At 39.5% G+C, this 24,491-nt stretch overlaps 1 protein-coding gene across 8 annotated transcripts in view; it reads left to right on the plus strand.

Annotated features, from left to right (window-relative positions):
- LOC124237311 (RNA-binding protein 47-like) overlaps nucleotides 1-24,491 on the plus strand; it is a 147,568-nt gene that overhangs the window by 110,335 nt on the left and 12,742 nt on the right. For all 8 annotated transcript variants that reach the window (XM_046656808.1, XM_046656807.1, XM_046656809.1 and 5 more), the window contains one exon: nucleotides 8,645-8,768. The gene's annotated coding sequence lies outside the window, so the exon portion shown is untranslated. The remainder of the gene's footprint in view (nucleotides 1-8,644; nucleotides 8,769-24,491) is intronic.

Below are 24,491 nucleotides of genomic sequence, written 5' to 3' on the forward strand. Positions count from 1 at the left end.
CCTCAGACCTCAGATTTGCCTGCTGTCACGCCATTCTAAAAGCATGGGTGGTTTGTGAGGGCACAGGATCACTCCTCTAGGAATCCTTTAAGGGATGACTTGTTGCAAGCCAGATGTCTCAGAAGTTAACACAGCGAATGTAGCACGACATGTCCACTGTGATTGCCATTGACTCTGTTTTACCTTTGCCAACTTTGAGGGCAACACATAGTAGGAGTCAGTGTCAATGCCAGTGGAAGGGGTGACTGGTACTTTTTCTGTGTACTTTTCTATATTGTTTGAATTTGTTATAACTAGTGTGTATTGTTTTTACAAAGATGATAAATATCTTTGGGCACATGTGCATGTATTTTTTTTATTAACTTTGTTCCAAGCAAAGGCAGAAAAAATTGCTTATTTTTGGTTTAGGGCAGGCTGTAATTATAATTATTATTTTCAGGTATTCAGTGAAAAGCTGCTCTGTCCTTACCACCTTACTCTTAATATTTATCATCTTGAGATGGTTTGTTTCCTAAGTTGTTGCATTCCTGATAATGTTTGGTATAAGAATGCACACACACACACACACACACACACACACACACACCCCAAACCTCCAAACCAAAAGTACTCTCTTTCTAATGCTTAAAGCGTGCCACACACTCAGAAACTGTAAAAATTCTTATATAATTTACTTAATTACTCTTGTATAAAAGGCAGATTTTCTGGGTCCCATTTGTAGTTAAGAGGAATTTAGTCTAAAAATCAGTAGTTTTTTGGAAACACTCCCTTAGTGTTGAAGGATTGCTTCAGTTTTTCTTCAGTCAGAGCCTAGCAATTTAGTTTTATATAATATTTAATGTGATTATAATCTTAGACTTGTTCTGGACTTTGACCCTTTATTAACCTGCTAATATTTTCTAGTCACTGTTGATAGCTTTAGATTATTTTATTTAGGAGTAATAAAACTCTCTCTCTTAAAAAATATAGGTAGATAAATAGATTTAAAGCTTTCTGGTTCATTCTGGCCTTTTTACTTCCTAACCCTGGCTACTTCAAATCGCTAAGGTTTCTAGAATTTAATAAGGTTCACAATTATAGAATAAGCGCTAAAGGAAGACTTCAGACCACAACTTTGAAATTCTTATTTTAGAAAGCGTTAGAGATTTCTCTCTTGATATGCTGTGGAGCTCATTTCACTCCTGGTCCAGAAGTTCTCTGGTCCCGGATGTCACATTGCTTTCTGGAACCCTCCTTGAGTCCTTTTCCTGTTCCCTTCTCCCTTGAACTCCCAACTGCCTGAACTGACAAACTCAACCCCCAGAGAGACTTTCGATGAGGTTCCATCTCTTCTCTGCTTGGAAAGGAGGGTGTTCACTCTGCTGAAGTGCTGCAGGCCCTCCTGATCCATTGTCACGGACAGACTGTTTTTATCGTCATGAATCATGTTTTCCCTCCCCCTTCGTTTTCTTTCTATGCCCCTTTCTATTTTTCTCCACTTCTTACCAGTACATCCATTTCCAGCTCCAAATTGATAAAGGAACCTCAAATGAGGGTTTAGTTCATGTATAATTTTTGCCTCTATCTTTTTTCTACCAGGCTTAGCATAAACGTGACTGTGTGGAGGGAGCAGAAGCACAGATAAAGGGTACTCAGTCCAAGTCAGCTACCTCAGATAGAGTGAGAAGAACAAAAGCAATGTTTTCTAAAAATAAAACATTTCTAAGAAATCATAGTGACATTTTTTGAGTGCTTTCTATCTGCCAGGAACTTTTCTAAGTACTTTATGTGTATTCATTCACTCAGCCCCCACCACAACCCGGATGAAGGAGGAATTTTTTTTTTACGTGTCTGCATCAAGCAGGCCAAGGTAATGGGCACCTGTCTTGTTCTAGGAAGGTGGATTTAAAAAATCATTTGTCTCCTGTTAGTCAGTATTGGCGCTTGAATAAAACATTTCAGTTAAATTTTCCTTCTCTATGAAATGCCAGAGTTTTGTCTTCTTGGTCCTTTCCCAAATCCATTTGTTACATACAGTAGGTTTTCCATTAGGTTTTCAGACTGCCCGTTGAGCATTTCGTATCTGGCAATTTTAACACCTCCCTTCTTTCTGTACCACCCACTCCGGGCTCATTCCAGGTGCCCTTAGCAAATGACTCCCAAGGCATTTAAGTGGCCAAAGCTCACAGACCAATGAGGAGATGTGTGTCACGCATAACAGAGTTACGCAGTTCTTGGGATCAGGAGCAAAGGTTGCTTGAGCAAAGCTTTTGTTACTGTTAACCTGTCGCATCCAGATTTCAAGACTGGAAAGGTAGGGGACACCTTATTTGGTTTAATTGGAAGAGAGGAAGAGATGGTGGTGTTTGGTTAAAGTAATTTAGATCAGGTCGATTAAGCAAATGATCTGTTTTGTTTTTAATTGAAGGCAGAAAAATTTGGAAGTTTGTAAGAATTTCAAATGCTGCACAGTCTGCCTTACCAGCAGCAAAACCAAAATTCTTAAGTTGTAAACATTAAAAAAAGAATTAAGTTTGTGTAGCAGCTCTTCACTTTACATACTTGAGAAAACTAGGTAAAAAAATAAGTCATTTTTTCATAGATGGATGTTATTTAAAATATGGAATAAAAAGCAGGAAATTATCATAATGTCCACATTTATTTTCCAAAGTCATTTCAGAGTCAGTCCTTAGAGAAGAAATTTGTGATTTTAAGATGGGATAGTGGGAAATAAGAAAAATTAATGGAATTAACATTTGATAATTACTACATAAAGGTTAGTGATAATGGTGTTTCCCCTGAGAAAAGTTCTGGTATAGGAAGGCTATCTTGTATCAATGATTTTTTCAAACCAATAGTAAAATTTATGAAATGGGATTAATTAAGTGTAGGTTATATACTTTACTTTAAAGACTACGCAAATTAGTTTCACTTTCAATATAAAAAATAGTTATATTTTATGTGCTATTTGAGATTTGTTCTAATAGTAACTGAAAGAAATAAGGGAAATAGAATCTTTATTTGCTTCTTTCTACCTGGAAATGGAGTAGTTTGAATACTATTTAAAGCTAACCCTCAAAAGAAAAACCCTCTTCATTAGGAATAAAATATGCTGAATCAATGTTTTGACAAAGTGTATACATAAAAAACGTACATTATTATACTTATTCATTAGCCTACATCTAATGTTCAGTATCAGAAGGTAAGTTTGGGTTCAAAGAAAACTATAACTGGTTTCCCACGACTACTTTTTCCCAGAGATGGCTTAACATGGGTTTGTATTTTATAACAAGTTAGATAATATATTTGTTTAAAAATATATGTGAGATGGTACCATTTGGTAGTTTTTTTTAGTATTTAGTTTTTAACTCTATTTTCGTAGAGAGAATGTTTTTAGCGCACATATTGCTATGTATAAATGCCCAATAATTATCTCAGATTCCCCCCACCTTTTAAAATTATTTTTACATACTCTTTTAAAAGGTGTACATCCCCAAATTTTCCACTTTCATTAAGTTTGTTCAAAATGCCATTTTATGGGAAGTCTCCTCTCGGGATCTCGCTCATGGTCTCTTACTCTGGTTGACTCTTTAGGGGAGGTGGCTGTGGGTCAACCAACAGTCACAGAGTTAACTATTCACAGCAGGGAATACTTGCTAACCATCTTCTTCCAGTACACAAGTAAATGCTGCTTCTCACTTCCAAGCCGAGGTTCAAAGGTTTAGACTAACTTCACAGATCAGAGGTCAGGCATGAATTGCTGCAATTTGTAGTTCAATTCTGCTGATATGACAGAATTTCACAGCTATGATGATTGCTTTTTTCCAGTTCTGCACACGGGGCTAGGCCAGGCAGTTAACAGCGTAATTTGTACAAGTCAGCCCTTGGCACCCGAGTTTAATGAGTAACTAGCTGGTGCCTTAGGTTTCACTGGTACAAGGTGCACATTATAAAAAGGGTCAAATGTCAACACACAAAGACGCAGGGGGGTGGGGAGTGATAGCTCCATAACTACCACCTGTGAATCATACATAAAGAATTAAAAATTTGTGCTTATTTTTAAAATCATATTTCTGTGGTATGAATGTTAGCACGTTCATTTTCTTTGCTACTAAAAGAGGTAGATAATTTTCTTAAACGTTAGCAAGAAAGAGTGGTCTGATTAGAGATTCTTGACTGAGCAGTAGAAAGTGAAATTACAGGCTCTGTTTACACCTTTCATGGGGTCTCTGATTTCTCAAAAACTTTCCCAAATGTGACAGCTTTTCAAGAATCTAGGGAACAAATTGGACAAGGAGGTATTTCTCAGCCCGTGATATTTATGAGTGTCTGATGTCCTCTACTCTTCCTTCAGGAAGTTAAACTCCTATCTTTATCTCTACCCTTGGTTAAGAATATCTTTTCCTGTTTAAAGTTGAATATTGGGACTCTTAAAAAGATTCTTCAACAGTGGGCCTTGAAAATCCATGGGTGTGCCATTCATAGTTTTGACTCCTCAAGATGACTCTGAAGCTGCAATACATACACATATAGACTAATCTGTCACTTTTGTTATAGCAGAAATTTTGAATTTTCTACTTTTCCAGACCAGGATGCAGAGGCAGTTGGATTCTTCCATAGAGCAGAATAAATAAGAGCACAGATTCTGGTCTCAGATCTCCTGGATTTGCATCCCAGCCTCGTCACTTAGAGCAAAGGGACCTTAGCAAATGGGCAGCCTTCCTGCGCCTTAGTTCCTTTCATCTCCAGAATGAGTATAACCATAGAATTTGCTTCACAGGGTTGTTACAGTAAATAAGATAATGTATGTGAAATACTTAGCACAGTGCCTGCTACATGTTAAGCACTCAATGAATGTTAGCTGTTATTAACATTATTAACATTATTCAGTTATATAGCTTGTGAATAAGCCTAGCCTACCCCGTACATCATCCCAACTTGGTTTAGACTAGGTCTTTGCTCTCTTCATTTCACGAGGGACACAAGATTTGGCACAGTTGGAGAAGGTGATCTGGGAATGCTTTAGGCCGCGTTCCTTTTGAATGTCTTGGGGAAGCGTATTTGAAAATTCCCCAGTTTCAAGTCTAGCGCTCTTTTAGATGCTGTCGTTTTTCCCCCTAGCTGATTTGCTGTCACATGGCGAAAGCTGTAAAAAGATGTAAATCCAAATCATCTGGTTTCCTCTGAGAGTTGTTTTCATTCTGCCCATTGGTGCGACATATTTGAGCTTAAAAAATCCATAAATGATACCGTATAGTGAGCTAAATTCTATCCCTGATGATATGTGTTACACTGAACTAGAATTTGTGCTTTCCAGAAATGCTAGAAATGAAAATCTTAATTTTTTCATTCCATTTCTTCATTTTATTCCTGGGAACTCAAAAGTAGCATTTGAATAAAAACTGCCCATGATGATATAAAAATTATGTGCTTAGGGGCGGGCCTGGTGGCACAGAGGTTAAGTTCACACATTCCGCTTTGGCAGCCCGGGGTTCGCCAGTTAGGATCCTGGGTGTGGACATGGCACCACTTGTCAAGCCATGCTGTGGCAGGTGTCCCATATATAAAGTAGAGGAAGATGGGCATGGATGTTAGCTCAGGGCCAGTCTTCCTCAGCAAAAAGAGGAAGATGGGCAGCAGTTAGTTCAGGGCTAATCTTCCTCAAAAAAAAAAAAAAAGAAAAGAAAAATAACTATGTGCTTAGCCTTAAAAAGGTAGTAACAACATCTCATACTAAACAATTAAGCACCAACTGTGTGACATGTGGGGTGTGGGGCACTGGAATTATAGTCGTGAGTCAGATCTGTATTCTGCCCTGGTCAAGTTTACAATCGACTGGAAATGACCACTGTTATACCAATTCTTGTAAGGTTAAACCATACAAACTTATCAATATTCTACTGTTTTTGTCCTCCAAAATGGCAATTTCATTTGGTTCAACCTAGTGTTATGAGGCTTGCTACGAGGCATTATATGACATTGCAGGAACATATCTGGGGGGCTCCAGGGATGGCTTTCGAGGAGTTGAAGGATGAGAACAAGCTGACGAGGCAGGGGGATTCGGCGAGGGTCTAAGAGCAGAGTGATAAGATCAAATTGTGTGTTTTTAAAAAGTCACTTTGCCTGCCGTGAGAGCAAGAGTGGACAGGATGAAGTCAGTTGGGAACTACTGAAGCTGTCGAGGCAGGAGATGATGGTTGGCAGTTGACAAGATGCTTTCAGGTGTAGTATCTTATTTTATCCTTCTAACAACTCTCACATGAGGTGTTCACATCAGCTTCAGTATATGGGTGAGGATGCTGAGGCCCAGAAAGTGAAGTCCATGCCCCCGGTCATATGCTGCTGGTGGCAGAGTGAGGGCTAGAACTCTGTTACCTGACTCTTGCCCTGGCTTTCTCCTTCTACCTTTAGGCCCTTGTGTGCTAGCATCCCTGGGTAATCTTAAGAAAGGATTTGTTTTCAAGAAACAGAATTCTCATTCCTTGGTGGAGGGTGGGGATGAGAAGGTATTTTTAGCCTAGATTTATGATTGAGAGTTGACCTGGAACTTGATATTAGACTGGAGCATCTTTTTGGAAAGAATACATTTATTAATTTCTTATATTTATTTGTACCCTACTTCATTCCAAAAATGGATTTGAAACAGCTTTCAAATCTACATATGGTATGACAAGAGATGAGAGAGGGTAAAAAATCAGGGGAGGCAAATTAAGATGATGAGAAAACTCACAGTTCTGCACAAAGTATGTGCCGGGAATGGTGCTTTATCAATATTTTCTTTGTTCTCCATACAGTCCAACAAGGAATTAGCTCCACTTTATAGACATGGAAACTGAGGCTCAGAAAAGTTGAATAAATTTGTCTGGATTCACTTAGCTAGTAAATGAATAGTGCAGGAGTCTAAATTTTACTCTGTTGCCTCAACAGGATAGAATGTATTTCAGGACACACCTTGCAATTTGCACATTTATTTTTACTTATCAAACACTGTGACGTTGGTCACTAGGTATTATCCAGGATGCAGCTTTTAGGAAATCGTCCTCATAGACTTGGGTGAGGATTATAGGCTTTGAAAAGTAAATAGTTTAACAGCTATCACTCTATGATGTATTTGAGGGTGTGGCTTTTTTTTTTTTTTAGTAGATCATTGATAATAAGGATGAAGCCAGCTCATAGTTTAGTTTTATCGCTTGTTTTCCCATAAGATGATGAATCCTAATGAATGCTTTGCCTGTCGTTGCAATATAAAGATAGTTCCGGCAGAATAATTTTGGAGCTGTAAGTGACTTTAGAGGCCATTTAACTGGCAGGTTCCAAACTGTGCTCTCTGTAGTCCTGAAGATCCTGTGGTGTCCGTGCACAGCCCTAGTGGACGATGGAGCAGAATGGGTGGAGATGCATCCCCTCCCTCCACTTCAGCCAGCTCCTGTTTCATCAGTTTTGTTTGTGCATCTAAGTAAAGTTTTGGTGGAAGAAAGGGTGCTACACCTAAAAAAACAAACAAACAAAAAAAAAATGAAAAACCAGTGTGAAAACTACTAGTAATCCAACTCCTTATTTTCCTTCAAGACTGCAAACTTTGGCTCGGACAGATGCAATGATTTGCCTAAGGACACAGAGCAAGGCACGGCAGAGCTAGAATTAAAACCCTACTCTTCTAGGGCCTCCTGGTCTGGTTTTGCAGCCTCTGTGCCATATTGAATCTGATAGATCTGGACACTTAGAAGTTATCTGGATCTTCAGATGGTTTGATGAGGGCTCTCAGAAGTTGGGAGAGAATATTCCCAAAGTCTGGCAGATTATATTTCCAGATGTGAAATAAAGGTAACAGTTTTGTACTTAGGATATATTTTAATGTCTCAGCCAAAATACCCTTATCTTGAACCTAAACTTTCTTAAGTTGAATATTTTCTCTATCATGACTTTTAAGATTACCGTAGGACCCCAAATCCTATTTTTTGTTTATTTACTGAGGCAGCGTTGGTTTATAACATTATATAAATTTCAGGTGTATGTCATTCTATTTCGACTTCTGTATAGGCTACATCGTGTTCACCTTAAAAGTCTAGTTGCCCCAAATCCTATCTTTTGTAGGACTCTCCATGCTATGAACATCCTCAGAAGAGTCGTAACTACACATTTTAGGGTGGAATAGCAAGTCACTTTCATATCAACGCTGATCAGTCGGTAGTGGTTGGCTGGAGTGCTTATTTCGGTGGTTTTTGAGACTTTCTCTGGATTTAGCAGGAAAGAGTGTGATGATCCATTAGTGGTGTGTTGCACAAGCCCCCAAATGGAGAGGGGCACCCCATGAGCTAGATACTACTATCTCTGTAAAGGGTACCACCTCTTTTTATAAGCATAAAACACAGGCTACAGCTTTATTCCTTCCTAAACATTGTGTTGTTCACCTTGAAGTCACGGGTGCTCTAAAGAAAGCAGGGGGAAAAATACAACAAATGGAAGAAATTGCTCATTTTCTGATTACTGTTCCCTATTCCTTCAAGGATAGGAGGACAAATAAAGGATTGCATTTCTTGATTTGTAGAGAACATGATAGAGTAATGGTAGTCCATTTTTTGAAGAAAATGGCCCAAAATTTGTAACACAATGAAAATTATATTGAAATAGAAAACATTTCTGGCTTTTTTTTTTAACCCCTTAGGATTTGCCTCAAAGGGCACACAAAAAATTGAACTGAGAAATCCCAAGCAAGCTGCCTGAATTTCGCTGTATATTCCTGCTCTACTGCCTGTAAAGGACCAGACCAATCAAACTGGTGATTTTGGGTGAGTACACCTGCTAGTGTCCTTTTCTTCTTCACTGAAGGAAAACCATAAATTTTCATTCTTATCAACCAAGACATCTGCTGCTTAGACAATGTGTACCTGGTATGTGTTTATGCGGCAACATTTGTGGTATATACAACATGATAAGTCATTTTCAACCCACAATATAAATCCTTATTTCATCGTTCCATTTACATCTTTGTGGCCCAAGAGGAAAAAGTACTGCTACTATTTGCATCTGAGAGCATCTTAGGAGTTAGGAGATGAGGAATAACTGTGTGTGTTAGTGCCCTCGGGTTGATTCCGACTCCTAGCGACCCTGTGTACAGCAGAGCAGAACCCTGCCCGGTCTTTTGTGCCATCCTCTCACTTCTGGCGCTCCATCAGACAGCGCTCCACTACAATTCGTAGGGTTTTCATGGCTGATTTTTTGGGAAGTGGGTGGCCAGGTCCTTCCTCCTCCTCTGTCTCAGTCTGGAAGCTCCACTGAAACCTGTCCACCCTGGGTGACCCTGCTGGGATTTGAAATACCCGTGGCATAGCTTTCAGCATCACAGCAACACGCAGCCACCAAGTATGACAACTGACAGATGGGTGGTGTGGTTCCCTGACTAGGAAATGAACCCTGGCCATAGCAGTGAGAGTGCCGAATCTTAACCTAGACTGCCAAATTGTGTATTGCTTATAAATCTGCCTCTTACACCCCCCAGAAGAGGTCAAGGGTATTTCAATCAGACTTGTCTTTTGCAAGTGTTGGACACAAGGACAGGTCTTTTGTACAAGCTAGGAAGTATACTTCCTGAACAATCCTCATGCCTTCTCTAATTTCTGTCTCCTCACCTGTCACATAAGGTAAAAATAACTCTCATGTTAGACTCTCCAAATCATGCCAGTCCAGTGAATTACAACATATGTAGATGCACTTTCACAATTACATAATTCCCCACAGATAGAAAGTATTATTTTTCTGTGGCTGGCTATCCCACGTATGCTATATAGCAGGAACGGGGAGCATAAAAAGAAAGGCTACTTCTGTCACCTTCACCCTGAACCTTGCACAGCTGGCCCTCCCCAGCCACAGCCCCTACATTGCTCCCTAAGGTGGAGGCAGTAGAACTCTGTATGTCGGGGAGGGGCTATTGGTGACAACAATGTGCCCAACAACTCCCCACCCCCCACCTCCCAAAAAACTCCCTTCTTTTCATATCCTCTAGGCTGCGTCCTGGACCTCGTCCACTGAATTCAAGGCCTCAGAGAGTTCAGTTTTTTTAAATTATATATATTTTTCTTTTTATAAAAGCATATTCATTAAAGGAAACCTGGACATTAAAGAAAAATATAAAATTACCTATATTCCCATAAGCCAACGATAACCACAATTAACATTATGGTATATTTATTGCTTTTTTGTTTTTTTAAATATTTCGTATATATTATAAAATATTATTTAACAAGGTCAACATAGTTGAGAACATGAAATGAGCATTCTAGCCTACAACTATGCCATAATTTAGCCATTTCCATACTGTTGAACATTATGTTTGTTACGTCACATATATATACACTTTAATGTTAATTACATTAACATTATAAATACCACTATAGTGAACATATTTGACTATAAATTTTATTTGCGTCTCTGATTATTTTCTTGGGGGTAAATTTCTATAAATGGAATCATCGGGCTAATGAGAAGAAACTATTTTCAATGAACACTGTAAAGCTCTTGATATTGTCAAACTGTCTTCCAGAAATGTACTCAATTAGACTTGCCCTCCCATCTGTCCCAACCCATTATATATGACAATGTTGATGTCACGCATACATGTAAAGATTAAGTTCTATCACTTTAAGAAGGTTTAAAATCATAAATATTTTTAGGGAAGCTCAGGAAATAAATTCCCTCCCCCGGCCCCGCCCAGCCCTAACCAATATCAGGTCTCTAAACACAAAAGATGGTACCATCCAACCAACATCGTGCACCACACTCAATCTCTTGGATCTGTTTATGGGAGATACATATAGAAGGCCTGCGTTCATTCGCTGGGTATTTATTATCACCACTTTTGTTCATTTCTGTACTATGTGCTTCAGGAGAACAAAAGAATATCTTTTCATTGTCTATGAGAAGCTTAATTTAGTCAATGTGTCCAGACAAGCAACAAACTCAAAAATACTGAGCGTTGCATTAGGTCCATTAATTGCTCAAGGTCTGTTTCTTCTTCATTAAAGTGAAAGGTTCAGTTTGAACCTTGTCCATTTCTAAAGCGTGTCTGAGGTGGTTTTTAGTAAAAATACACGAGCACATGAGGTAGTAACCACAACACCAAAGATCATATGTAGATGGCTGCACCGAACTGTGAACATGACGTGTTGTATAACTCCCATCATCCAGCAATGAAAGCGCATCAGTTCTTTAGGAGAGAAAAGTTTCCCTGCACTAAATACTAGGAAAAACTTTTAAGTTAATCATTTTTTAAATGTAAAAGTAAAGTAATAAGAAAATCCTTCAAGATGGCCTCTAAGGTTTCTTGTAGCTCTAACATCTATAATGCACAAGTAATAGATAAAATACCAAGTGCTGAGGACCCCAAAGCAAGGAAATGGTCAGTGGGCTTCAGAGGGATTGGTAGAACCATGACTAGAATCTCACTTCTGCCCACTCTTCATCCTCACCCTGACACCCATTGCTCCCCAAATGCACGCACACTAAAAGTCTGCACTTGCACTGTTCATGGATTTTTATCAGACTTTCAAACTTTGGAACACACCAAACAAGTTAAAGGAGTGAAGAAGTTCATGAATATTTACCTATGCTTCACCATTACCACCGACACCTACCAGAAATGGTAAAATTGTCTGATTCAACTACTGAGCTGCACTGAACAATTTCAGGGAGACCAGGCCAAACTTTGGCAAGAAAGTGCACCACTGGCCAGTTGATCTTTCTCTCTGAGGTAATATTTCTTTCCAGTTTTGAGAAATAATTGACATACACCACTGTAAAGTTTAAAATGTACAGCATGAGGGTTTGACTTATGTATATTGTGAAGTGATTATCACAATAGGTTCAGCTAACATCCATCATCATATAGATACAATACAGTTTAAAGAAATCTCTGAGGTAGATTGTCCCTTACGTATTAACATAGAGTGGACACTTCATAAATATTTGTTGGAGTCCTTTCTACTCAGATTTTGTGCCACTTTGTTCTGATCTGTTTTGTCACATGTCTCTTTCATTTGTTCTGTACTTAAAAAAAAGATATTTATAGATATTGGAATAACTTCCCAAATCTAAAAGCACAAAGGAATTGTAATGGTGCCTCAGACTAGCTCTAATCTTTTTTTTTTAAGATCAGCACCTGAGCTAACAACCGTTGCCAATTTTCTTTTTTTTTTTTTTCCTGCTTTATCTCCCCCAACCCCCACATACATAGCTGTATATCTTAGTTGCAGGTCCTTCTAGTTGTGGGATGTGGGAACTTAACCACTCGGCCACGGAGCCGGTCCCAGACCAGCTCTAATCTTAATCTTGCAACGAGGACACTTTTTGACTAGATTTCACATAGTTATTTAAAAATCTCATTTGCTAAGATATTGACCATTTGTCTCTCTCTGCAATTTGAACTGCAAACATGAAGAAAAAAGCTGCATAACCTAGAACATCATTTTTCTAATCATTTTCTCTTAAAAATCCATACTCCTTCCTCCTTTTTTTCCATATATTACCTGTGTTGGTTTTCCATGACTGTCTTTTTTTATTGCGGTAAATATGCATAACATAAAATTTACCATTTTTAGGTGTGCAGTTCAGAAACATTAAATACATTCACATTATTCTGCAAATATCACAACCATCCATCTCCAGAACTTTCTCCTCTTCCCAAACTGAAACTCTGTACCCATTAAACAATAACTCCCCATTCCTCCCTCCCCCCACCCTCTGGTAACCACCATTCTCCTGTCTCTATGAATTTGACTATTCCAGGTATCTCATATAAGTGGAATTATACAATATTTGTCCTTCTGTGTCTGCTTTATTTCCTGGTGTCTTCAACATTCATCCATGTTGTAGCATGTGTCAGAATTTCCTTCCTTTTTAAGGCTAAATAATATTCCATTGTGTGTATATACCACATTTTGTTTCCCAGTCATGGATTGATGAACCTTTGGGCTATTTCCACCTTTTGGCTATGGGACGGGCGTACAAATATCTGTTTGAGTCCTCGCTTTCAATTCTTCGGGGTGTATACCTAGTCGTGGAATTGGTGGATCATCTGATAATCTTGTGTTAAAATTTTTGAGGAACCTCAAAACTGTTTTCCACAGCAGCTGCACCACTTCACATTTTCCACCAGCAAGCACAAGGGTTCCAATTTCTCCACATCCTTGCCAACACTTCTTGTTTTCTGTTTGTTTTTTCTATAACAGCCATCCTAGTGGGTGTGCACTGGTATCTCATTGTGGCTTTGATTTGCATTTCCCTAATGATTAGTGTTGTTGGGCATCTTTTCATATGCTTGTTGGCTATTTATGAGTCATCTTTGGAGAAATGCCTATTCAGCCCTTTGCCTATTTTTAAATTGGTTCGTTTGTTTTGTTGTTGTTGCATTGTAGGAATTCTTTATATACTCTGGGTATTAATTCCTTAAGATTGTAAGAGGTTATTTTCCCCCATTTCATGGGTTACCTTTTCACTCTGCTGATAGTGTCCTTTGATTCACAAAAGGTTTTCATTTTGATGCAATCCAATGTATCTACTTTTTTCTTCTGTTACCTGTGCTTTTGGCGTCATGTTCAAGAAATCAATGCCAAATCCAATGTCTTGAAGCTTCTCCTTTATATTTTCTTCTAAGAGTTTTACAGCTTTAGCTCTTACATTGAGGTCTTTGATGCCTTTTGAGTCAATTTCTGTATATGGTGTAAGGTGAGGGCCAGGATTCTTTTTAAAGAGGTACTTGTCACTCCCACCAAGTCTCAGTGAAGATGAGTGTCAGCCGGTTAGGCAAGTGGCACACATTCACGCCTAACGCTCATCTTCACTGACTTTTCTTCCAGGTGTAAGGCTTGGGTGGTTTCCCAACAGACAGGTGAGAGAAAGCCAAAGCAAGTGGGGAACTAACAATTCAGCTGGCTCAGCTCTCGTAACCAGGATACAGCCGTGAGGCAGAGGCTGGGATCAGCAAATGTTTTGACGTAAACATGCTTGATGAAACCCGCAACCAAAGAACAGCAGAGGTAGATAGAGTTTTAGGCTAAGAAGAAAAAAGGGAGTGTGTGCCTGTGTCTGTGTTATGTATGTACTTACACTTGGCAGCAGAGGGAAGGAGAGAGGACACCCCACGCTGAATGTGGCTGTGAACTGTGGGCTACAGTAAATAAAAACATCTTTTGTACAAAAATAAATTTCTCTCCATGCTGCTGTAGAGAAACAAAACTAGGTTAGCCACAGTTATGTGGGCAAACCGTGTTTCCAAAACAGTTATCCCAGTTCTCTTATTGTGGACAGAACCTAGGTGTGCTTCCAATATAAGATGTGAAGGTCTGCCTCGCCTTCACTTGCAGAATCTTGAGAAATAAGAAGAAACCCCGACACTGTGGAAGCTGCCTCACCTAGTATCACCAAGACCAAAGGTCTGTGCTGGACTGGCTGCTCTCTTGACGGGCTTAGAGATAACAGCGCCACACTAATATAACTCACAGTTGCAGGATTCTCCACATGAATTAGATTCTCAACATTAGAAACCTTGGTATTGGCAGTTGGATGCCCAAATCCCTAATAAATTAGTGTTAAATCTACTCATACTCTGGCTTCAGGACCTATGAGCGACAAACTGGGACCTAACCCGCCCCCTCTTGGTTTTCATAGGGACTGGTTTATCAAGGATAAACTGTTTGCCACTGTGGATTCTCTGCCATTAAAGAGGATTTGGAGAAAGAGGAAATAACCAGCTAAATTTTCTGATGCAGGGTGGGATAAGATAAGCCATGCTTTTCAAAAACAGTTGCAAGACTGGTATAACTTATTTCCTTTGAAGCAATAAAGTCATTTCACAGTTTATCAACTCAAAGAATATCCAGTATTTCTCTGTGAGCCTGGGAATAAAGGACTAGCCCCAATCAGGGGCATTTTGTCTTAGTTTTTCAATTGAAATATTAACTCAAGTCCACCCAATGAAAGTACAGAGTACATGAGACCTAAACAGCAATTAATTCCAACAGTCGTCCTAGGAGTTTAATATTCATGGAAAATCCTGAGCTTCCTGACACCTAAACATTTCATTCTAAATGCTCTAGGTTCAGTAAAACTCTAGATATATATTTTCTCCTCCTTTCCCTTCTTAAAATTTAAGTCTATATTTCATGAGTTTCTTTAACTAATATAGTTCTGCTTTCTGTGTAACTTTTATCGTCTGTAACTTTCATGTAAATTTCTGACTAACTTTGCCGTGTTAAATTATAAAGATTGAGAACACTGGTTCTCCTCCTCTCTTTCTCCTCCTCCTCCTGCTTTTCATAAATATCTTTCCTCAGAATAGAGCAGCTTTGTTTTTTCCAAATATCTGCAAATTCTACCTCAAAAAATTATAAATTTAGCATTCAAATAATTCATAACTGACAAATTATCTTCTCTTCCCTAGTTTTCAACCATATATTACTACATTTCGTTCAAATGGTGAATACCCAATAAAAAGCGATTTGTGTGTGTGTTTTATTTAAACAAGGATTAAAGCAAACAGCTAATCAGACAGGAGCATTACTCTATTTCTGTATGTTACTCTGGGGGACTTGTTAACCAAGGTAATTACATTGGAAAAACAGGGATATTAAATGAGAATTTAAGAGGAGAAAGAGAAAAAAATGATTAAGAAAAAGAAAAGGCGGAGGAAACATGAATAAGGAGGAAAGACTGGCAGGCGGTAGTGATTTTTTTCCCCATTAAAACTAGGGGTACCTGTGCTGCTTCCGTCTTCTTCCCCCCAGGGAGGACTGTATTTAAGTCACCTGTTCTCCTTTAGTGCCGCTCTCTTCTTAGCGTGTAAGTGAAATATAGTCCACAGCCACTTTCCGAGAAATACTAGACGTGTCATGGAACAGTGTCCTCCTCTGTCATCATCTCACTGTGCTAAGCGATGGCAGTCAGCAAAGTGTCTGGCTCATAAAAATGCTCAATAAAGTGGATTTTGATTTTCATGATTTTAATTAATTCATTCTATTACAAGATCATTGTGTATGTATTACATTTGCGATATTGTGGCATATAATATAATTAGTTCTAAGTGTAGGAGGATAAAGAGAGCTTCACCCTTGCAGAATTTCCATTTGTCTCTAAATATAATTAAACCAGACATGCAGATTCCCAGTCCTTGTCTACCTGTTATAGCTGGGTTCCTCCTTGGGTTCTGTTTTGACCTATGGTCCAGTGTTGCTTGTAGACTTTACTAAGCGACTGTCATAGCTTTGGCGCTCAATAAAATGTTTGTTGAAAGAACGTATGAATAATCTTATGTGGCTGCCCATCTTTGCTCATGGTGTTCCCTCTGCTCTCTCTTCCTCTCCCTCCTTCTTCTACCCTTTGTAGACTAGGAACCCCAGAAACTGTGCAGTAGTCATCACTGTATCCCCAAATACCTAGTATGGCCTGGCATACAGCAAGTATTCAATCAGTGTTTGAATGAATGAATGAATGAATCTATCCACAAATGTCATTTGATCATCTGTCCCATCAAATCCTTGCCTTTTGCCTAAGGGGTAGGGAGGTTGATCTTAGTACCAGTGAATTGACTGTGTCCTAGGAGCACATTTTTAGTGATTGTTCATAGTATGTCTTTAAAAAAAAAAACTCTGAATCGTAAGTGAGGCTTTCTACATTATTGAAGAAACCAGCAGTGACATTTGAGAAAGGTCCAAGCCTTAAAAACCATAATGTCAGCAGTTTTCACGTGTCCGTGAAGCAAAGGGGTCTGAATTTAAATGAAGCACTTCAGTAGCTTGGCGGATCCTTGGCCTGATTGCAGAAGTGGTGTTTCTGTGACCCAGGCCTGTCAGTTTGCCTCTGATGATAAATCAATTCGACAACCGAAGCAGTGTGATAGGGCTTCATGGTGGTAACTGTTTGGCTTGAAAAATTAAATTGATAGGTTTTCAGCCAAATTAAATGAGTAGTTTGGTATCATAGAGACACTACTTTGGACCTTTAAAACATGTTGTGCATTTCTCAGTCCTGACAGCCTTGACAATAAGAGCCAGATCAAGACATTGAGCCCAGGCTGGAGGTGGAGAGTATAAAATAACAACTTCTCCTACTATTTAATTAGTACCTGCCATGTGCAAGTATATAATCTTTTTACAGCTCCAAGATAGTCAGGCTTAATCAGTAATTCTTAGCAGTGAGAAATTTTTGGTTGTCAAAACCTGGAGGGTTGGGGGGCTTCTGGCATCTAGTGGGCAGAGGGCAGGGATGCTATGAAACATCCTGCAATGCACAGGACAGCCCCCCACAACATAGAATTATCACACCCAAAATGTCACTAGGAAACAAGGTTAAGAAATCCTGTGTTAAACGATACCTAAGGTCCCTTTGCAACTCAAATTCTGGGATTTTGTGAAATTAGATAATGTATGTGAAAATTTTATAAATTGCAAAACACTATATATATTCAAGCTATTATTATATGATATAAGCCATTGCTGTTTCTCCTTCTTCCTTCTCCTTTCTGGCATCTGTCTCCTAGTCAGCCTTTCTGTTCCTTGCCAGATCCTCAAAGGTTTAGGTCAAAGGAGCTAAGATAAGGGGTGAAGCTAGAAATCCCTGCACTGCTGGTTCACAATTTGGGAAAATGTTAATCCAGGAGGCAGATGTGTGTTGAATTTATGGGTTTCACTTTTTTCAGCGTTACCCCCAAAGACCTATTGAGAAGAGTCTAAGTATGTAATCCTTATTTAAAGGGAACCAGATAACAGATTCTTAACGGGTGTTTGTGCTGCCAAACTCCTACAGAAAATACCTCCACTCTCCCCTTCTTGGGCGGTGGCTTTACCCCTCTTGTGGTCTACAGGCAGTGTCCCTGGGAACCCACAGTGAAATGCCTCATCTTCAGGGATGTGTTGATAGAAATGCCTGGGAAAAGTGAGCCTCTTGGCTTTGGCTCTGTTTATCCAACACAATCATTCACTGAATGATGTGTTTTGCTATAACAAAATCTGTACTAGCAGTTAAAGACCCAGTATGAATGAACTCTTCTCAGATTAGCCAGGAGCAGACAGGAGGGATGGCCCAGCATGTCATTATTCCGCTGCCTCTTTAGCCTTTCAGGATTTTACCTAAATAAGAGAGTCATGGAAGGACTTTTGTGTGTCCCAAGGGCCATGCCTTCAAATAGCAAGAGATTGCCAGTTGAGACAGGAAAAAAAAGAGCCTGTGCTTCAGTCCTCAGCTTCACCTTTGGTACTCTGCCTCCATTTTGAGTGGAACTCCTTTTACACTTTCAGACTCTGAGGGAACAGAAATGTCCCAGTGCCAGAGGCCTGCCTGGTGGTGGGAGTGTTCTCTCTGCTGTTTACTCTAATGGGTGGTGGTAACTTGGCCCAGGACAGTAACATAAATGCCCAGGGTGAGGCCAAATCTCGGAAACTTTTTGGAGAAGCTGGCCTTCCATTTTTTCCTCCCTGATTTGTGGCATTAAATGTCATTTAATCCTGGCACCAATCCTCTGGAATGGATGCTATTACTGGAACCATCTTAGAGATGTGGAAATGGAGCTCAGGCAATTTGCCTCCTAGGACACAGCTAGTAAGTGACACAGTCATGATTTGAACTCACATTTCTTTGACTCCAGAGTCTTCAGTCTTAACCAGTATGGTATGTATTTTAATATGTGTACATTGTGTATGTGAGGTCATGCCTAAGAAGTGACTGTAGTCAAGACAAAAATTTTGTGGTATAAATAAGGGACATCAAAATAGAAATGTAACTGCAAACAGAGATAGAATTACCGCTTAGATAAATACATTGTACAACCTTCCACTGAATTAAATTCCAGCTAGATACTGGAAGTCACTGCTCCCCACTGAATATATCTTCAAATTGCAATGTGTCCATTGGTCAGCAAATAAAACTCTTCCAAGAATTCCAAATTGCATATTAATCTCAAACACACACACACACACACACACACACACACACACACACACACACACACCCCCCGAGAGCTGTGAACCAAAGTTAACTGGTAGTTTGGATAATTCTAGAGTAAACTCATGCCTCTTTTTGATCCTAGGCAAAGACTGGTTGGTAAACATTGGAAATATTTCCCAGTACAATGGTACCCCTTGCCCTCTAAAACATCTCAGCTCAAAGTGAAAATCCTACTGAAAGGTACATGCCCTGAACCAGCACTAAGAAGGGAATTCAAATCCTTGATGATTTCTGCTTGAAGTCTGAGTTAACTCTGAAATTTTATTTTACCCTGAGAAGCTCAAACTCAACCTAAAGTAAGACCACAAAAAGTCTAGCTAATCATTGAGAATAGTAATAGCTTTATTTAGAAGTATATTTTTCTCTGTTTTATATGCCCAACTGTGAATAAATGATTTGTTTCAAACACATTGCCGTGTTTGTTTAACACAAGCGGCCTTCAGTGAACACTAATGCATTTTTAGTGTGTACGAGAGGATGGCTCTGTTTGGGAGAGTCCTGCCTCAGGGGATCTGGCATCCACGTGGATGACCGGACCTTCTGCATCCAATGCAGCAAGTTTCTTCAGGTTCTCTGCAAACTGCTCTAGCCAAGGGTTAGGTGAGAAACAGGCTTCCACTTGGGTGCCGGAGCCACGTCACCAGTGGAGAACCACACTGCCAGACAGCTTACCTGCTATGAATGGAATCCGGGAGACTGGACACCAGTCTGCACCAGAACTCGCAGGCTAGGCTTCTCAGGCTGACTGGTTTGAAGTTGGCTCTTGCCTGTTTCCCTGTAAACACAAGAATCCTACATAAGGGCAAGATTCATACCACAAGTTCAAAAATCTTTTTTTTTTTTTTTTTAAGTTCAAATTTCTTATGCTCACATTTCTGGAGCATTTAGTGCTAGGTTCTGCACAACGAGCTTCACATGGATCATTTCATTTACTCCTCACCACAGGCCTATGGTAGCAATCACTTAGCGGCAGCTGTGGTACCAACTCTAATCCAGACTGTCAGGGTTCAAGTGCCAGCTCTGATGCTCATGACTGAGAATCTGATTAACCTCTCTGTGCCTCAGTTTCCTTATGAGTACAAAATGCCTTAATTCTCAACTCCAGTATCTGGAGCATAATTCTTTAGCTCTGTTAACTCTGAGGTAAGCTCTTTGAAGGACAAGGTCCACCAATGCTGGCACATAGTAGGTGCTCAATAAGTATTTGCCGAATGAATGAATAAATGAACACAAACCCTTCTATGTCTCTTTTGAAATCAAAAGAAAGTATTGTTTACATAGAAGTGTTAGGAGCTGAGCCAACAACCTCCCCAGAGATCTCTTCTTCCAGGTTTCATCTCTGTGACCGTGCAGTTAAATGGAAAACAGCTTTGGATGGCCAGGGGGGTGGGGTGGGGAGGAGGTGGAGAGGCAGCTCAAGAAGACTGTCTTATATGTTATGTGTTAGAATTTAAAAATTGGTCCTGATATCAAGTCATTGCTCAGCATAGGAAGCAGGGAGAAGTGACTGTGCTACTTAGCAGTAGGAAACTGTGTTTGATGTTCTCTGCACATCTCTTAGCACAGAGGTCAGCAAACTTTTTCTATGCCTGGCCAGATGGTAAATATTTTAGGTTTTGTGGGCTATACGATCTCTGTCTAAACTATTCACCTCTGTCCTTATAGTGCAAAAGGAGACGTAGATAATACATTAAAAAAGGTGGGGGGGGGGGGGGGGAGAGGGTTTGGCTGTGTTCTCATAAGACTTTATTTATAAACACAAATGGCAGGCTATATTTGGCCTACTGCCGTAGTTTACTAAATGCTGGCCGAAAGCATGTCTAATTGTAATAAACTGCACATTTTGTTCCATCTCTTAGAGACTCTTCTTCATATTAGCTGTATAGTTCCCTTTTTTAAGGCATTAAGTAAATCATTTATCTTTTATATAGCTAAGCCTTTGGCCTCAAAAATTCATTGACCAGCACATCATATAATTTGTTTAACTATGGTATATTAGACATAAAGATAAGGAAAAAGGAGTTTGCAGACCATAAGATTTTCTTGAATATGTTAAACTGACTCAGTATACCATTTTGTGTGTGTGTGTATGTGTGTGTGTGAGGAAGATTGTTGCTGAGCTACCATCCGTACCAATCTTCCTCTATTTTACGTGTGATGCTGCCATAGTGTGGCTTGATGAGCGGTGCTAGGTCCGTGCCTGGGATCCCCACCTGTGAACCCCGGGCCACCAAAGCAGAGCACACAAACTTAACCACCATGCCACCAGGCTGGCCCCTCAGTGTACCATTTTTTAATGAGCTCCAGTGAAATCCTAATTTTATGGAATCTTATTTTTGTCCTTTTTGCACCTCTGAGCTGTCTTGAGCTTTTTTTTTACTGTGGTAAAATATGCATAACAAAATTTACCACCTTAACCACTTATAAGTGTACAGACAGTAGCATTAAGTACTTTCACCTTGTGACTCCATTATCATCCATCTCCAAAGCTTTTTCATCATCCCTAAGTGATGATCCCATTCTGCTTTCTGTCTCTATGAATTTGACTAATCTAGGTACTGCATATAAGTGGAATCATACAGTGGTTGTCCTTTTGTGTCTGACATATTTCACTTAGCACAATATCTTCGTGGTTCATCCATGTTGTAGCATGTGTCAGAATTTCCTTCCTTTTTAAGACTGAATAATATTCCATTGTGTATATATACTACATTTTCTTCATCCATTCATGCATCAATGGACTTTTGGAGTTGTTTCCATCTTTTTTGGCTATTGTGAATAATACTGTTATGATCATTGGTATACAAATATCTGTTTGAGTCTTTGTTTTCAATTCTTTTTGGTATATACCCAGTAGAGGAATTGGTGGATCATATGATAATTCTGTTTATGTTTTTGAGGAACCGCCACACTGTTTTCCAGAGCAGCTGCACCATTTTACATTCCCCCTATCAATGCGCAAGGGGTCCAATTTCTCCACATCCCCACCAACACTTATTTTTTTGTTTTGTTTTGTTTGTTTGTTTTTTGCTGGGGAAGATTTGCCCTGAGCTAACATCCATGCCATCTTCCTCTATTTGTTTAGTATGTGGGCCACCAGCACAGCATGGCTGCTAACAGAGCAATGTAGGTCCACGACTGGGAACCGAACCCAGGCCCCTACAGCAGAGTGTACTGAATTTAACCACTAGGCCACTGGGGCTAGCTCTGTTTTTTTTAATAATAGCCATGCTAATGGGTGTGAAGTGGTATCTCACTGTGGTTCTCACTTGCTTTTATGCCAATATTTGTATTTAGTGTAAAAAACAATTAATTTAGATACTACATGAATCAATGTCTGATGCAAATTAGATTTATATATGCATGTATATATACAAAGATATATCTGTGATTTATTCCTCTCCTGGCGCCAAAATTATGTGACATGGCTTCCAAGAATACGTAAACAATAAGATGAATAATATAAATAACTAAATTCATGGCACTGGGAATATAACAGACTAAAAAATGAAACTATAGCCAAAATTAAATCAACTTGAGAATGTGTTGTAATGTCCTATACAGTTACTAAAATTGAAGTGAAAAATTCAATCTTGAATTTCCTGGTGGCCAAAGAAAAAGGGAAAGAGGGTCAATAACCTCATTTGTTGGTTCAATGGTTCATTTGTTACAGATGACAAAAACTCAGGAGAAAAGGCTTTTCTTTATCCATAGATGTAAGATACTAGCTATAACTTTCTTTTTGTTTTTTTTTTTTCTGCTTTATCTCCCCAAACCCCCCTGTACATAGCTGTATATCTTAGTTGCAGGTCCTTCTAGTTGTGGGATGTGGGACACCGCCTCAATGTGGCCTGACGAACAGTGCCATGTCCACGCCCAGGATCCGAACCCTGGGCCACCACAGCAGAGGGGGCGAACTTAACCACTCGGCCACGGAGCCGGCCTCCAAGCTATAACTTTGTTTCTTCCTTTTTTTTTTGCTGAGGAAGATTCCCCCCTGAGCTAACATCCATTGCCAGTCTTCCTCTTTTTTCCTCTTTATGTGAGCCGCTGCCAAAGCATGGCCACTAAGAAACAAATGGTGTAGGTCCATGCCCGGGATCTGAACCCAGGCTGCTGAAATGGAGCATGCCAAACTCAACCACTAGGCCACCAGGGCTGGCCGTAGCTATAACTATTTTAAAACAGGGGCCAGCCCCATGGCTGAGTGGTTAAGTTCGTGCACTCAACTTTGGCAGCCCAGGGTTTTCCACTTTGGATCCTGGGTGTGGACATGGCACTACTCATCAGGCCATGCTGAGGCGGCGTCCCACATAGCACAACCAGAAGGACCTAAAACTAGAATATACAGCTATGTACTGGGGGCTTTGGGGAGAAGAAGAAGAAAAAAAGAAAAGAAAAGAAAAGAAAAAAATGATTGGCACCAGTAGTTAGCTCAAGTGCTAATCTTTAAAAAAAAAGAGAGAGATCATTTTGTTACCGACACCAGCAGATTGCAGACTGAAAGCAAACAGAATTTTTGATAAAATTAATGGGGTTGTAATCGCAAATGACTCTCATAGCCTGATCATTATGAGACTTTTTGTGTGTAAACTGGTAGTTTCAGAGTCCAATTAGGAAAACAAAAAGTCAACTCTACACATCTCAGCAGACCAATAAGGTCCATTCCTTTGGACTTGAGTCAATGTTTTATGTAGTACAACATGTAAGGTCTTAAATTGCTTCATACATGTTTATATATGTACCTGGCATTTCCTTCCCAGATCACAGATTATAAACACACACATATTTGCAAATAGTCTTTTTACATATATCCTTATTTTCCATTTGGAAGGAGACGAAGATCTTCATGTTCAAATCTGATACTGAAATCTCTGTTTCAGGGTGAAACTACAAGAAATAATGTATCATTTTCAAATTTACACCAGAAAAAAAAAACTTCATGGTAACTGAATACGTTGACAAACCAGCTTTCAAGTACTTGAAAAGCAAAGCAAATAAAACATAACAATAGAAGCCATATCAAACGGATGTTTTTAAAGAACTGAGAAAATGTCAAAATTACTCTGAAATTGAAAGAATTGGTCTGAAGTTTTACCCAGAAGTTTGGATGAAAGATAATAATAACTGACATTTCTTGAACATTTTCAATGTTCTAGACACAGTTCAAAGTGCTTTGTGTCTCTTAACTCACTTACTCCACTAAACTGAATACTGTCATTGTGATTGCCACTTTAGCGATAAAGGAAACTGGGCACGGAGCAGCGAGGTATCCTTGCTCCAGGTCTTACAACTAGGCGTGTTCGAGCTGGGATTAACATACAACCATGCACTCTGGCTCCAGAGGCCTCACCCTTCCCCACTAAGCTTTACTGCCCCTGCTGTTACAGCAAATGAACCAGAGAACTATCGATTTGGCCAACTGGCAAATAAACATTTCAGATTTCCGTTGTGTGCTCTAATTTGTTTCGTTTTTCTTTAGATGGTCAAACTCACCTTAATTACCCTTGAAATTTTCCCCT

This window comes from Equus quagga, chromosome 3 (genome assembly GCF_021613505.1).
Source record: "Equus quagga isolate Etosha38 chromosome 3, UCLA_HA_Equagga_1.0, whole genome shotgun sequence".
Classification (NCBI taxonomy): Eukaryota; Metazoa; Chordata; class Mammalia; order Perissodactyla; family Equidae; genus Equus; species Equus quagga.